The sequence below is a fragment of the Dendrobates tinctorius genome, unplaced genomic scaffold (assembly GCF_039654945.1).
Source record: "Dendrobates tinctorius isolate UK_male_01 unplaced genomic scaffold, ASM3965494v1 ptg000007l, whole genome shotgun sequence".
NCBI lineage: Eukaryota > Metazoa > Chordata > Amphibia > Anura > Dendrobatidae > Dendrobates > Dendrobates tinctorius.
In genome coordinates, this window is record NW_027361675.1 from 52594342 (window position 1) to 52606713 (window position 12372).

Sequence of the window (12372 nt, forward strand, 5' to 3'; positions counted from 1 at the left end):
CTGAGCCGTGTGTCTAATCCTATCCTGTGTGATACTGTCTGCTGAGCCGTGTGTCTAATCCTATCCTGTGTGATACTGACTGCTGAGCCGTGTATCTAATCCTCTCCTGTGATACTGTCTGCTGAGCCGTGTCTAATCCTATCCTGTGTGATACTGTCTGCTGAGCCGTGTCTAATCCTATCCTGTGTGATACTGTCTGCTGAGCCGTGTCTAATCCTATCCTGTGTGATACTGTCTGCTGAGCCGTGTCTAATCCTATCCTGTGTGATACTGTCTGCTGAGCCGTGTGTCTAATCCTATCCTGTGTGATACTGTCTGCTGAGCCGTGTGTCTAATCCTATCCTGTGTGATACTGTCTGCTGAGCCGTGTGTCTAATCCTATCCTGTGTGATACTGTCTGCTGAGCCGTGTGTCTAATCCTATCCTGTGTGATACTGTCTGCTGAGCCGTGTGTCTAATCCTATCCTGTGTGATACTGTCTGCTGAGCCGTGTGTCTAATCCTATCCTGTGTGATACTGTCTGCTGAGCCGTGTGTCTAATCCTATCCTGTGTGATACTGTCTGCTGAGCCGTGTGTCTAATCCTATCCTGTGTGATACTGTCTGCTGAGCCGTGTGTCTAATCCTATCCTGTGTGATACTGTCTGCTGAGCCGTGTGTCTAATCCTATCCTGTGTGATACTGTCTGCTGAGCCGTGTGTCTAATCCTATCCTGTGTGATACTGTCTGCTGAGCTGTGTGTCTAATCCTATCCTGTGTGATACTGTCTGCTGAGCCGTGTGTCTAATCCTATCCTGTGTGATACTGTCTGCTGAGCCGTGTGTCTAATCCTATCCTGTGTGATACTGTCTGCTGAGCCGTGTGTCTAATCCTATCCTGTGTGATACTGACTGCTGAGCCGTGTGTCTAATCCTCTCCTGTGTGATACTGACTGCTGAGCCGTGTATCTAATCCTATCCTGTGTGATACTGGGCTCCCCCTGCAGTCTGTGTCAGAGGGTGGTCTGTGTTAGCACAGTAATAAATTGTGTTATTTCCAGCTTTACAGAAGGACGATAACACCATAGAAATTATAAGAATAATAGGCCTCAGTTACCCTAACTGTCTACAAAGAAAACTGTTGCTGATAGCAACCAATCACAGCTCATTTTTCATCTTTTAAACAGCTCTGGGACAGCGTGGCGAGTTTTGTGTTTCGACTTTTATGTGGTGAGGTTGGTGAATGTGTGCTGAGGGTGGTATATGTGTTGAAGCACGTGGTAGTGTGTGGCGCATTTTGTGTGTGTGTTCATACCCCCATGTGTGGTGAGTATCCCATGTCAGGGCCCCACCTTAGCAACTGTACGGTATATACTCTTTGGCGCCATCGCTCTCATTCTTTAAGTCCCCCTTGTTCACATCTGGCAGCTGTCAATTTGCCTCCAACACTTTTCCTTTCACTTTTTCCCCATTATGTAGATAGGGGCAAAATTGTTTGGTGAATTGGAACGCGCAGGGTTAAAATTTCACCTCACAACAAAGCCTAATTTTGTAGCTGTGACGGTGCGGATGCCAATCCCGGTGTGTGTCCCTCTCCCTCTAGTAAAACTCCATGGTGGTGGTTTAGGGCCTCCAAAAAATTGTGACAGGTTTCCTTTATTACTGCACTGCCGGTGTAGAGTCACAGCAGTTTGGGCCGTTCTATAGGTACGGTATTTTAGTTCTGCTAGTAAAGTAGAAGAAAACAGTCATGTAGTTGTTCCAGCCCCAAAGCTTTAAGAGTAACTGTTGATTTAAATTTAATTTCATAAATCAATAATGCAATTGAAAATGAGCATCTTTGTAATATATTTTATCAGAGAATTCTGCTTCTTTCTCTTCCTGGACTGATCTTTTACTGTGTAAATTAGTGGTAAAATCATTATTCAGTGAAGGCAGATATCTCAGTTAAGTGAATAAGAGATTACAGTTGGTGCTCATAAAGTTCTATGGAGAGAAGGAGCATGAGGTAAGCAGACATTCTGCTGAAATGATAGCTGCACTTTAAAGTGTAAGGCCGGGGTCACACTTGCGAGTGTGATGCGAGAAACTCGCGCATCAATACCGGGTGCTGGCACTCAGACTGGAGTGTGCAGCTGTATGTGTTTCTGTGCAGCTGCACCCTCTGGTCCCAAGTGCCGGTGGCAGTTGATGCGCGAGTTTCTCGCATCACACTCAAGTGTGACCCCGGCCTAATTATTGTTTCAGGAGAACTTTCTGCAGAATGTCTAGTGTCTGCTTCTAGCTACTCCCTTATAACCCCTCCCTCTCCATAGAACTCTATGAGCACCAGCTGTCATCTCCTATCTCAGTAATGTGAAAGTCTGTCTTTACTGAATACAGGTATTACCACTAGAGTTTAGGGATCAATTCAGGAGGAGAGAGAGACACATTTCTCTGAGAGAGTTTGTAAATTTTCTTATGTTTGTGTACTATGGATTTCTGGAAAAAATACATACATAAAATAAGTTACTTGAAGGGGAGAGAGAATTTTTTCATCTGCCAGGATTTCATCGGCAGGATTAATTTTGGTGGATCCGTACAAAAACGGATCCGACGGATGACCATCCGTCAAAATCCGCCGATAATGCAAGTCAATGGGGAAAAAACTCATCCGTTTTTTCTTCAAAACGGCGGATTTTGACTGGTGACAGACGGATGTGTAAAAGAGGCCTTAAGAAGCATTAACACAGTTGGTGCCCCAACGTAGAGCTACCGTTACATTCCACCAATATGTCATTATGTATCATATAAAATTGAGACTGCACCTAGGCTTGGCATACTCTATTCATCTGAGCAGGTAGGAAGGGAACATGCATCACAGGGAAGGAATGTCTTCTAAGTGTGTGTGGAATGTCTGCGGAATGTTTTAATCACCTGTGACACTCCTGCTTATATCTTCTATCATCCCATGTGAGCTTGTGCTAAGACCCAGACGGGTGAGCAAGTAATTATACCCATCTTTAATAATTACAGCAGGTTCTATTGCAATGATTTGCCTAAATATTGAGACCTAAACGCCCTGCGTCAGAGGCGACTGGCGGCAGCTCATAGGTCTATATTCAGTAACAGGCAGGACGGCATTCCTTATAGTGTGCAGGACCAGGCCAGCGGTATGGCCACCCAGCGTACTTGTCTGTGACTGTGTCGGCCAGCCAGGGAGGTGCACGCTGTAAATCTCATTAACGCCCAGTAATCTGATTACAGTGACGAGATCAGCTGATCAGTGATTTCATTCATCATGTCGGGGGTCTGTAAAAGTTATGGGCAGATATAGCAGAGCTAAGCTTGTTGCTGGGGCTGGTATTTCTCTTTTTACATGTATGAGAACTAGCATGTTTGCTGTACATCTATATACTTCCTAAGAATGAATGTGCAAGTCAAAAAGTACAGTAAAGCTATGTGCACACACTGCGGAATCGCCTGCGGTTTAGCCCTGCGGTTTCACACCTCTACTATGTTAAAGGTGTGAAACTGCAGCGGAATCCGCAGAAACAATTGACATGCTGCGGTTTATAAACCGCAGCAAAACCGTGCGGGAAAAAAACTGCAGCGTGAGCACTGCGGTTTTGAAAACCCATAGGGTTACATGGTACTGTACCATGTCTGCGGAACTGCTGCGGTTCCGCAGGGCCAAAACCGCAGAGTGTGCACATAGCCTTAGAAGAAAAACAGGACATCTAGAGTTTAAACTGCTAATTCCTGGTGACCTCATGGTGATTTGGGGGAATTAATAAATTGGGAGGACCAATTAATTCAGCCCTATTAAAACCAATTACTTATTGAACCAGCTTTACTCTGATCCTAATCAGATTGTGATCATATCCAAAATGAAGAGCTTAGCACCAATACGTTGAGTCATGCGGTATCACTTACTCAGTTTCATGCAATCAAAAACAAGTTATGTTTTGGTCATAAACTCCGACCTTCTTCAGAAATAATGGATAATAAAGTGCCAGAAAAAAAACCATAAAGAAGTGTGCGTATAAGTAATTACAGAAGATAAGGTAGCGCAAGGCGATAAACATGATCTATGTAATGGAACGCCATGCTGCCATTGATACTGTGTGTACACAATAGAGGAAAGATGAATACCGGGAAGTCAATTATACCAGAGGTAAGTGGACTGTAATGAAGTCACAACGGAAGCAAAACAGTATAATATAGATTATAGAATAGCACAAAATGTAAAGAAACCTTATCCAAGTCTACTGAAAATGGTTCGTTGACTGTGGGATTAAGTCGGCACCACCACGATCATGGCTAGTGTTCAATAAGATATTGACATATAGTAGAATTACTCCTAAAATATGGGAGGGATATCAATTCACAGGGTCTAAATACAAGTAGTTTGGAGGGGAAGTTTACAGATGTCACATGCATAAGAGAGAAATGTGCAAAGAGGGAGGTTGTGGCCAAAGGATACAGCAGCCTTTATAAAGGTTTGCAGCTTGTTTTTCCTAAGGCAAAATGGACAAAATCTGATTTAACTGAATCTAAAAAGTCAAAGATTGTTAAAGGAACACAGACTGACTGTTCAAACTAAGTACAGGCGCTTAAAACACTGTGACATGGACAAATATTTAAGTGCACCTTCCCACCTACTTGGTCTCCATCTATTTACACCATTTTGTGGCCCTGTGACTGCAGAGCTGGAGAGGAGGAGTAAAGATTGAGGGGAAAACCAAGTCACGGTGCACAAGGCACCTGTACTCATACAGTCATTTTGTGCTGGCAAAGGCCCTTTAAAAAAAAAAAAAAAAAAAGTCTTACTGAGGGATGCATCACTCTCAAAATTGCTAATATATTGGGGTGTGATCAAGGAACCATCCAAAGTTTTGTTGCAAATGGTAAACAGGACGGGAAAAAAACTGAGAAATAAAGGTGCATGTTAGCTGCCAGAGATTAAATAAGAATCAAACATGAAGTGACAAAGGAATCCAGATTTTTCTAAAGTTTTATGGACCGATGAGATGAGTGACTCTTGATGTACCCAGGGGCGTATAGTGGGGAGAAGGGGTGAGACATTTTTTACGGTCGCAGACGACGGGGGTGCACTCAAAACCTGATGTGGCAGTCCGTGGTGTCTCCCTGGCGGCGGCTGCATTTTGCCAATCCCACCCCTCAGTAGCAGGAGTCAGCTCTCAGCTGAGCCAGCTGACGGCCAGCTCAGGGAAGGTGTAGCACCCTAGCGCCCAGTGATTAATTGTACTCACGACTTTCAGGTATGAGCACAATTTAAGCCCTGACTGCTGGCACTTCTGAGTCAGCGCGACATCAACAGCGTGTTGAGGTCATGATTTCACACTGCTGACATCACTCTTAGGTGCCGCATAAGCGGCAGAAGTTTGTGGCATGTTCTCCAATGAAGTTCAAGATTTATTGTAATTAGGAGAAGGGAAGAAACGTGAGTAAACAGTATGGATAGAGAGGGTGGTGAGAATTTATGTGGACACAGTATCTGGAGCGAGGGGGGGGGATGAGTGCAGACGCAGTATGGGGAGCTAAGGGGAGTAGTGTATAGAGAGCAAACAAAGGGCAAAGTAATTTGAGGGGGAGGATGAGTGCGAACACAGTATGGGATGCGAGGGGAGGAAATTTGAGGACCATATATATGAGGAGCAAGTGGGGTAAATCTATGGACACAGTATGGGGAGCGACGGGGCAAGATGGTGCGAACCCAGTATGGGGAGCGAGTGGGGAATGTATGCAGACACAGTAAGATGAGTGAAAGCGGATGAATGTTGACACAGTATGGTGAGTGAGGAGCATGTGTCAAGAGACTATTATGGGAAATAGTGTGATGCTTGTGCTCATATGATTTTTCACTCCTGCCACCGGCAAGGTTGAATCCTAAAAGTGTGCAATGCATGCACTGTGATTATTACGGTACATAGTAACTGCAGACGTTCACCTCAAACCAGGACAAGCCCTTTAATTATAAAATGAAGCGTTGTAGCATGCCAATCCTAAAAGCATGTAATATACTCGCTATCAGGATTCAGCTCTGCTTGCTGGTTCCATCAGTCATCGCGTGCTCACTTCACGCATATGCGACTTTCATACTTGCGGCCATGTGTCAATTAGCTTTTCTTTTTCATTTTTTTTTCTTTACTGAACATTGAGAGAATTGGCAAGAGCAGCAAGTCAGCACATGTCTAAGGCTGGGATCAGACTTGTGAGAAACTCGCACGAGTCTCGCATTTCAGTCCCTGGTACTGCCGCCGGCACTTGGGACCGGAGTGTGCGGCTGCTTAGAAAGACATGCAACCGCTCACTCCATCCCGAGTGCAGGGTATTGAGATGAGAGGCTCATGCGAGGAATACGGCCGAGTCTCGCATGGTAATACCCGGCACTGCTGTCAGCACACGGGAGCTGAGCGTGCGGCTCCATTTATTTCTATGCAGCCGCACGCTCTGCTCCGGAGTGCCGGCGCCAGAGCTTGGTTTTAACCTGCGAGACTCGGCCGTATCTCGCTGTGTGTGATCCCGGCCTAAGTGTGCAAATTGCATCATTTATTTTCAGAACACCATTAATTCCATAGTGCTGTACAGGAGGGATTATCATACAAAATACAAATGTAAATTAGAGTAACAATGACACGCTGGTACAGAGAGGAAAGAGGGCCCAGGATATGAATGATTGGAACATGACAATTACTAGAACCGCTTGAGTGGGTGTGGGGGGTGCCAAACTGAATTCTTGCCTGGGGTGCCTGAAAACCTTAGATGTACCAATAAAGGCATTAAAGATGAAAGGGTAATGAAATGGGACCCCTTTCTCACCTGACGTAAATCCTATTGAGAGCTTGAGGACCCTTATGAAACCGGAGATTTATGGTGAAGGAAAAATTGTTCAGATCTGAAACATTTTTCTTGGATTAAGAGACTGACTCCATGAATGGAAGACGTATGACTGTTATTGAAAAAGGTGGATGTATTTGTCACTGATGGTTTTGGGAAATGTCATAAATGTAGTTTTGTACATCTTCTTGTTCGGTTATTGGTCACTTTAGCAGATGAAAATAAACAACTGAGATGGGGAAAATGTGCATCTTTCGTTTAGTTGCATAATTTGCACTTCTAGATATTTTCCTAAATAAGACAAAATCTCACTTTTACTTTATTCAGAGTTAACGTTTTGGATTGACTGACAATGTCATCAAAAATACAAATTGTGTAATAATTGTGCGTACAGTGTATGCGTAGAGTAGTACTAAGACTACAGAAAGCAGGGCTGTGGAGTCAGAAAGCCAAACCTCCGACTCTGACTCCTCTGTTTCCCTGACTCCGACTCCACAGTACTGGTCACTACTGAGCGTGTACATAAAGTGCAGCACAGATTCATCTCCACTAAAAGCCGAGATTCTGAGATCAGGAACAGAACAGACCTTTATAAGACATTTCATAACTTTCCCAAATTCTTATGAAAACATTTACAGCTCATCCTGCATTGTACTACTGTACCCAATGTATTATGTATTTTAGAAGTCGGTCCATTTTATACCAACTCCACCAAAATGGACCCAGACTCCACAGCCCTGACAGACACCTAAATATGTATGAATCTATATTGAGAAGATGTCAACCAGATGGAAGAAGCACATAATAGGACATCAAAAGGGAAAACTGGGTACGTGAATTGACTTGGATTGCATGAAAGTGAATACAAGCCACTGCTTTGCTCAACATCGGCGTGCCTGCCAAGTTCTTTATTTTCAACACTTTACGGGATAGCTCCCTATCTGTTCATCATGTTCAAATCACAGATTGTGCTCATAGTCATGAAAAGTATCATTAAATCACAGATTCATGTCTTCATGGTTATATTAGAAATGTTTATTTGTCTAACTCAGTATTGAGATACAATTGGCTTAAGAGTGTGACGCTCAATTTTTATGGATGTTATATATTCAATAATAAATAGGTCTCCAGTTAAGTCAGGTAGCTAACCTTAGGCAATTTCACCAGTGTTAAAGGGGTTGTCCAGCACAAAAATCTGCGTAAGTGGGCATTAATAAGCGTTTTATCAATAATAATGATTCAATTATACCAAATGTCCCGATTATCAAGTATACACTGTGGTCCCAGGCTCTTTGTGCTCCTTCGCCCTCCCTCCTCCTCCCTTATTGTCATCCTCCTCCCTCCGACTCCCCTTATTGTCTTCCACCTCCTCCCTCCTCCTCTGACTCCCCTTATTGTCGTCTTCCGCCTCCTCCGCCTCCCCTTATTGTCGTGGTCCTCCCTCCTCCTCTGACTCCCTTTATTGTAGTCTTCCGCCTCCTCCGACTCCCCTTATTGTCGTCTTCCGCCGCCTCCTCCGACTCCCTTTATTGTAGTCTTCCGCCGCCTCCCTCCGACTCCCCTTATTGTCGTCTTCCGCCTCCTCCTCCGACTCCCCTTATTGTCTTCCGCCGCCTCCTCTGACTCCCCTTATTGTCTTCCGCCTCCTCCCTCCTCCCTTACTGTTGGCTGGTTACAACTCGCTAAGGTTCTGCAATTTCTATAGACATAAGCTCAACAACCGATCCTGCCGTCTTGTTCATCCTTGGTTAAAGAGCTGTAGCCATTGGCTGTATGCACTGCTTTCCAGTCCTAATACCTTCATTAATACCTGTGTTGATTTTAGTGCAGGCGCTCAGTAGCATTCTTGGCCTGTTATATAGAGCATGTGAATCCGCTTATGGTTCTCACACTACGTCTGGTCCTGCTTGTTGCCAATTTGCTTTCATAAATGATGACTCTTAAACAAAATGGGATATCGTGCATTGTTAACCAGTTGAAATACTGGACTTTCTGAGATACCAAAAATTGCCGCAGAAATCCTTTCATCAGCATTAGGCTATTTCTCTCTCCTGTAAAACAAGCCAAGTTTGTACACATCTGGGACTTGTTTCAAAAGCAGAATTTTTTTTTTTTCAAAATGAATTTCTGGCTCATTCCACAGATCGTATGAGCAAGTCATTGACATAAATTAGGTTGAGCTAAAGGGTAGTAAAATTGAATACTTGATGTAGGAAAATAGCTATTCTTTTCAGCCAGTGTTTATAGTGATCAATTCCATTGATATGTCGTATATATTGACTGCTGAGCCAAGTAACACCCAGCATGTTCCCGATTTCCCATACTTACATATGCTTTAGTTCAGGAAGGCTGACATCAACAGCAGAAATGTGTCTTGGATCAGATTTAGATCTTTCCAAAGTTTATTTTGGGGTTCAGATGAAAATTGAGACTCAGGAAATGAATACAGTGGTTGGCTCTGCATAGAAAGACTGGTGTTTTGTACCGTTTTCTCGGCACTAATCATGAATACTGTGAGATGGGTAAAAACCTGACATTTTAGTAGTTTGTACACATTGTCCTATGGTCCTGTTGTCACCTGCAGAAATGCTCATTCTTTTTCTGCATGTAAACATTTTAGCTCCTCTGATTATTGAATTTTTTTTTTTACGTATTTAGCACAGAAATTTTGATTAGGTACTTAATAAAACAATTACATTCTTTCATGTTTTTTCAGGCACCCCAAGGAAGCCTGTAAGGGGAAAAACGCACTGTTCCGCACTATGGGTATGCAGTTTCATGAAATGACAACTTTCCTTAAATGGGCAAAAGCAGCGAGTTTTCTGCTTTTCAAAAAAAAAAATCCACGGAAAAAACTCATCATTAAGAATATGTAATTAATAGTTACAATATCAGTAGTGTTAAATGGTGAAGATCATTGTGTGTAGTGCTATGGAATGTGTCACTGTATGAACAATGGAAAACAAGTATAAAGACACACCTCCATCGTGTTTACTATACATGTAAGATAAAGTTGGCCAAACTTGCAGATCTTGGTAGTAATTCCTAATTATCGAAGTATGGCGCCTCCTGGCTCCACCCAGACAGATGATGATGTTGGGGGAGAGAAGCATTGTCCATGTGGAATTATAATGCTCTATCCTTTTGTTTTCCCTGGAGAAAGGCTGCCATGTCTGATAGTAGTTGACTATTAAATGCATGTGTAGGGGGAAGTCAGCAGACATTCTGTCGGTCAAACAACCATGTAATTAAAGAAGTCCTTCTGTTAAGGGTTTCTTTTTTTTCTAACTGTGTGCATTAAAATACTCACCTAGCAGTCATTCTGCTCCTCTTCTCGGTGACATCAGACTCCCCGGGTCACACTGCATTCTGCATGACCCAGGTGTGGCTCTTGCACTAAGCCTATGGATCACTGGAACAAGGCTTCATAGATTTACTTTGTAAAAGGGACTTTCGACACACGCCTAGTGAACCGGATATTGTGAATAGCGGTGATGTCACTGAGAAGAGGAGTAGACCTGCACTGGATACCGGAGAAGACAGCGGTAGGGGTACTAACAAACCCACTACTCATACTACACACACACAGACTTGTTATTAAAGAAGCAATCCTATTATTATTATTATTATTATTATTATTATTATTATTATTATTATTATTATTATTATTATTTTTTTTTTTTTTTAATTTTTACGGAAAATTCTTAGCAATATTCTTGGTTCTGCAATGTGATATTGAGCTATTACTGTGGCTCATGGGGACAGCGGATCTGTTCAATTCAAAACAAACCTTTTCAACAGTAACCCGCTTTTTAGAGAGCAGATTATATAACTGTAGATGGGGGACTATTTGTAATTATCCCTCCTTCTCTAATAATAACATAAAATGATGGTCTGCATTCATAGTTAACACATCTGTTTGTTTTTTTTGCCTGGTGGGATTCTTTTTGTTAGTCATTCACGCACGTTCCCACCATCATAATACTGATCTAGAGAATACTAAGGAAAAAAAAAGGCCATCCTGGCTATGATAGATTAGGCTGCTAATTGCTGCATGCTCCTCCTGATTTGGAGATCTTTAATAGCATCCACGCAAGTAAAGATATTGTCCATAAACGCCGTTCGTGCCTAATGAATATGCTACTACGGTCTGTAATGGTGACATTTTCTGTGATCAAAAGGCTTGATCTTCTAATTGCAGCTGTAATGCACGTTGCTAGTGGTCTTGTGCTTCATGAAGTCTGCCCAGTCTGCTAATAAGATGGCTATTGTTAGAGGAAAAGATTAAACAAAATCCCAGGATTGGCGTGATAATGTAATCACAAGAATACAGTGACTACTCTATCGGCCCATCATATAGTGAGAGCTCTGTTTTCATTCATTATGGCCCTTCACTTCAGATCAACAAGTAGTGCATGGGAAAGCAAATGGCGACATTCGTGTCTAGAATGAATGGGGGGTTTATGTCCCTTTTATCAGTGATATTGTATTTTATTTCCAAGCTCCAAAAATATCTCGCTCATTTCATCTTTACCACTTGCATTACTATGAATAGGAAATGTGTAACTCCAGGATTGTATCGTAATTTGACTTTTGACTGGGAACAAGGGTGGACAAATTACTAGACTTTAGATGCCAGTTAGACCCTCCAGGCGCCAGTTTTTTTTTTTTTTTTTTTTATCACCAGGCAATAGGAATACCAGTAGACATCAATAGAAAAGGACCCAAAGAGAATTGGCTGCAAATTTGTAGTTGCAATTTCTAATCCCATTGGAGAAAAATAAAATGAGATGGTTCACGGGAACCTGTCATCATGGGGATGCTGTCCAGTCTGCAGGAACCATGCTATAGACCAGGGGGAACTGAGCCAACTGCTATATAGTTACAGTATGTGAGAAAAGATTCAGTAGAACCTGTTTTATCAGTTTAATGTTCTGCTCTTTCTGGGCTTTGTTGTTGAGTAGGTGGTCTTTTCAGTGACTGACAGCTGTCTTTATGCACACTTATGCGAAGAAGCTGTCAGGCAATAATAGGGCCACCTAGTGGACCAAAAATTCCAGAGAGAAAGCAGAGGTTTAACCCCTTTACAACCTATGACGTATAGGTACGTCATAGGTCATGTCCCTCCCTTTTGATGCAGGCTCCGGCGCTGAGTCCGCATCTTTTTAGGCACATGACAGCTAATTTGATCAGCTGTCATGTGCCCATAACAGCCGTGTGTAGAATTGCCATCCACTCGGGGCTGTTTACATGTTAAGTACCGCTGCCAACCTCTGAATCTCCCATTTAACTCGTGCTTACCGGAAGAGCGCCACAAAGCCTGCCCATTGGAGCCCCTGTCACTTGATTGCAGGGCGCCGATGGGTTGGCATGACAGCCGGGGCTCTGCTGAAGACCCCCATGCCTGTCATTGCAGATCTCCTATGGACCTCTTTTCTGCTAAACATAGCAGGGCTGATGTTGTGTGTAGCACACAATCGGAGGAACGCAGCTTCAAGTCTCCTCAGGACTGACTATTGAAGCAACAAAACGTGTAAAGAAAAAGGTTTAAA

At 43.0% G+C, this 12372-nt stretch overlaps 1 protein-coding gene and 1 long non-coding RNA gene across 5 annotated transcripts in view; both read left to right on the forward strand.

Annotated features, from left to right (window-relative positions):
• Positions 1 to 12372, forward strand: part of SPNS2 (SPNS lysolipid transporter 2, sphingosine-1-phosphate) — a 162513-nt gene that overhangs the window by 10816 nt on the left and 139325 nt on the right. The gene's annotated exons all lie outside the window — the stretch shown is intronic.
• On the forward strand, positions 689 to 10089 carry LOC141088550 (uncharacterized). The gene is made up of 2 exons (XR_012231977.1): positions 689 to 7649; positions 9537 to 10089. It is a non-coding gene; the product is annotated as an uncharacterized lncRNA (long non-coding RNA).